Source organism: Triticum dicoccoides, chromosome 6A, assembly GCF_002162155.2.
Source record: "Triticum dicoccoides isolate Atlit2015 ecotype Zavitan chromosome 6A, WEW_v2.0, whole genome shotgun sequence".
Classification (NCBI taxonomy): domain Eukaryota; kingdom Viridiplantae; phylum Streptophyta; class Magnoliopsida; order Poales; family Poaceae; genus Triticum; species Triticum dicoccoides.
Window position 1 is genome coordinate 144921834 of NC_041390.1, and position 4807 is coordinate 144926640.

A 4807-nucleotide genomic window follows, 5' to 3' on the forward strand; every position below is an offset into this window, starting at 1 on the left:
TCTCATGAAACTTCTCATGTTATAGTGGCAACCAATTCACATGTTAAGGTTCAAACGATGAATTCCCTTGAAACCCAACAACCTATATTCTTAGTCACCAAGCAATTGCAATTCAACTTATTCGACGGAGTTTAAGTAAGAGCTCCTCATACTCAACCATCATATAGTCTTCTATGATTGCTAACACTCACCTTGCACACATGAGCAAAACGTTTCAACCGGACACATAGAAAGATAGGGGCTTATTGTTTTGCCTCCCAATGTATTCACCTCAAGGGTGATGTCAACAATAATAACTCATGCTACCCATATTCAACTGGACATATGTGCCTAGATCTTTCCTCACCACATGATGCTTACCAAAAGAGAAAATAAAAGAAAGGAATAGAGAGGAATACTTTGACTCTTTGCATAAAAGTAAATACTAAAAAGTAAAAGATAGGCCCTTCGCAGAGGGAAGCAGAGGTTGCCATGCGCTTATTTGTTTATATGCTCAACCCCTTAGTACAAAAGAACATCATGTTGTATTGCCCCTTATGATAGCAACCTGTATTATGCAGTCTGTCACTTTTATTACTTCGCCATCACAAGTTCGTACAACGCTCAATTTTCTCTTACACTAAATGATCTTACACTTTTAGAAGCAATTTTTATTGCCTTATTGCACCGATGACAACTTACTTGAAGGATCTTGCTCAATCCTTAGGTAGGTATGTGGACTCTTGAAAATAAGATTTGGGTTTAAGTCTTTTTGGATGCACAAGTAGTATCTATACTTGGTGCAGAATTTTTGGCTAACAAAGATGGGGGGCAAGCACCACATGTTGAAGGATCTATGACAATATAACTTCTATGTTAATATGAACAAACATAAACCATTACGTTGTCTTCCTTGTCCAACGTCAACAATTTTGGCATATAATATTTTGATGGGGGCTCACAATCACAAAAGATTTCCATGATAATGTATTTATATGTGAAAGTTCTCTTCCTTATACTAATTATTCGTGAATTGCTTGTATGACCAAAATTGTGATTGTCAAGCCTCAAAAGATTTCACTTTCTAAACCCAATGTGAAGCTACCACTAGGCATGATATGATTTCGACTTCATGACATTCAATTTATTCAACAATTTACTCATAAGATATAAGTGAAGCACAAGAGTAAATGACATAGAAAAGAGCTTCGTTGACGGGATGTGAATGATACGTCTCCAACGTATCTATAATTTTTGATTGTTCCATGCTATTACATTATCCATCTAGGATGTTTTATATGCATTTATATGCTATTTAATATGATTTTTTGGACTAACCTATTAACCTAGAGCCCAGTGTCAGTTTCTGTTTTTTCCTTGTTTTTGAGCTTTACAGAAAAAGAATACCAGACGGAGTCCAATTGACGTGCCAATTTTTGATGATTTTTTATGGACCAAAAGAAGACCCCTGAGTAAAAGATTTGGGCCAGAAGAGTCCTGGGGCGTCCACGAGGGTGGGGGCGCGCCCACCCCCCTAGGCGCATGGGCCTGCCTCGTGGATGACTCAGGCACCTCCTTGACGTGAGACCGACGCCAAAAATTCCTATAAATACAGAAACCTCCAGAAAATAACCTAGATCGGGAGTTCCACCGCCAAAAGCCTCCGTAGCCACCGAAAACCAATCTAGACCCGTTCCGGGACCCTGCCGGAGGGGGGAATCCCTCTCCAGTGGCCATCTTCATCATCCCAGTGCTCTCCATGACGAGGAGGGAGTAGTTCACCCTCGGGGTTGAGGGTATGTACCAGTAGCTATGTGTTTGATCTCTCTCTCTCTCTCGTGTTCTTGAGATGGTACGATCTTGATGTATCACAAGCTTTTCTATTATAGTTGGATCTTATGATGCTTCTCCCCCTCTACTCTCTTGTAATGGATTGAGTTTTGAAAGTGCAACTATACTTGGGTGGTTTTGGTAATTCCTAACAACATATATTTCATTGAGCTAACATTAATCCAAGATTAATATTTCAGGAAAAGCTCAATGAATGGCATGGCATGGATGAGGAAAGTGGATCCCTCAAAATTCTAAGGACAAAAAGGTTGGCTCAAGCTTGAAGCTCAAGACTCTACATTTTATATTTTAGTGATCCAAGATCACATTGAGTCTATAGGAAAAGCCAATACTATCAAGGAGGGATTAGGTGTTGCTTAATGGCTTGCTTGCTCAAAATGCTTAGTGATATGCTCCAAAATCCTCAACTACCTTCCCACATCCACATATGACCTAAACCAAAAGTCAAACTCGGCCCCACCGATTCTTTCTATCCGGCGCCACCGAGTTTCAAATGTCATAGCCACTGCCACAAACCCTAGGCAAATCGGTCTCACCGATAGGGATCTCGGTCTCACCGAGATGGGATTGTAATCTCTCTATTTCCCTTCGTAACATTTCGGTCTTACCGAGATGAGCGATCGGTCCCACCGAGATTGCAATGTAAACTCTCTGTTTCCCTTGTGTAACATTTCGGTCTCACCGAGATGAGCGAATCGGTCCCACTGAGTTTACCTGACCAACTCTCTGCTTAGCTTATTACCAAAATCGGTCCCACTGAGTTTGTGTAATCGGTCACACCGAGATTACGTTATGCCCTAACCCTAACCATATCGGTCCTACCGAGTTGCATCTCGGTTCCACTGAAAATCCTAACGGTCACTAGGTTTGCTGAATCGATACGACCGAGTTTAACCATTCGGTCCCACCGAGTTTGGCAAATTGTGTGTAACGGCTAGATTTTGTGTGGAGGCTATATATACCCCTCCACCCACTCTTCATTCAAGGAGAGAGCCATCAGAACATACCTACACTTCCAATACACACTTTCTGAGAGAGAACCACCTACACTTGTGTTGAGGTCAAGATATTCCATTTCCAACCATATGAATCTTGATCTCTAGCCTTCCCCAAGTTGCTTTCCACTCAAATCTTCTTTCCACCAAATCCAAATCCTGTGAGAGAGAGTTGAGTGTTGGGGAGACTATCATTTGAAGCACAAGAGCAAGGAGTTCATCATCAACACACCATTTGTTACTTCTTGGAGAGTGGTGTCTCCTAGATTGGCTAGGTGTCACTTGGGAGCCTCCGACAAGATTGTGGAGTTGAACCAAGGAGTTTGTAAGGGCAAGGAGATCGCCTACTTCGTGAAGATCTACCGCTAGTGAGGCACGTCCTTCGTGGGCGACGGCCGTGATGGAATAGACAAGGTTGCTTCTTCGTGGACCCTTCGTGGGTGGAGCCCTCCATGGACTCGCGCAACCGTTACCCTCCGTGGGTTGAAGTCTCTATCAACGTGGATGTACGATAGCACCACCTATCGGAACCACGACAAAAACATCCGTGTCTCCAATTGCGTTTGAATCCTCCAAACCCTTCCCTTTACATTCTTGCAAGTTGCATGCTTTACTTTCCTCTGCTCATATACTCTTTTGCATGCTTGCTTGAATTGTGTGGAGATTGCTTGACTTGTGCTAAGATAGCTAAAATCTGCCAAGAACTAAAATTGGGAAAAGGCTAGATTTTTATTTGGTCAAGTAGTCTAATCACCCCCCCTCTAGACATACTTTCGATCCTACAAGTGGTATCAGAGCTTTGGTCTCCATTTGCTTTGATTTCCATAGCTTTTGGTGGTCATAGCCATGGTTTCACAACCTAGGAGAGTATGGCGTCTAGCGAGGGAAATTATCACCGTAGAGGTCCTTACTTTGATGGCACTAATTTTGCTAGTTGGAAGCATAAGATGAAAATGCATATTCTTGGACATAACCCCGCTGTTTGGGCTATTGTGTGTATTGTCTTGCAAGGTGAATTCTTTGATGGGAAAGAACCGAACCGTGAAGCTATCGCGGAAGAGTTGAAGATGCTGCAATACAACGCTCAAGCTTGTGATATCCTCTTCAACGGATTGTGCCCCGAAGAATTCAACAAAATCAGCCGTCTTGAGAATGCAAAGGAAATTTGGGATACTTTGATTGATATGCACGAAGGTACCGACTCCATCAAGGAATCCAAATTGGATGTGCTTCAAAGTGAACTTGACAAGTTCAAAATGAAGGATGGTGAAGGTGTCGCTGAAATGTACTCTAGTCTTGCTCTTATCACAAATGAGATTGACGGCTTAGGGAGTGAAGAGATGACCGATAGATTCATCATCAAGAAGATCCTAAGAGCCTTGGATGGAAAATATGATACCGTGTGCACATTGATCCAAATGATGCCCAATTACAAAGATCTCAAGCCAACGGAAGTCATCGGAAGAATTGTTGCTCATGAGATGTCACTCAAGGATAAAGAGGAACTTCACAACAAATCAAGTGGTGCTTGCAAAGCCTCATGTGAAGTTCCCACATCATCGAGTGAGAAACAAACCTTCAATGAAGAATTGAGCTTAATGGTGAAGAACTTCAACAAGTTCTACAAGAGTAGAAGCAAAGAGAGAAGCTCCAAGTCAAGGTCCTACAATGACAAAAGATCTTCTAGTCGAGAGCGAAACTGCTACAATTGTGGAAGGCCCGGACACTATTCCAATGAGTGTACGGCCCCCTACAAGAGAAGAGAAGATTCTCCCAAGAGAAGAAGTAGAAGAGAAGAATCACCATATAGAGAAGAAGGAGTAGAGATGATCGTTATGAACGAAGACCCTCACGGAGAAGCAAGGATTCGGAAAGAAAGGACAAGTCATCAAGGAGCTACACAAAACGAAGACATCAAGCTCATGTTGGTGAATGGGTATCCGGCTCCGACTCCGACAACCACTCCGAGAGAAGCTATCACT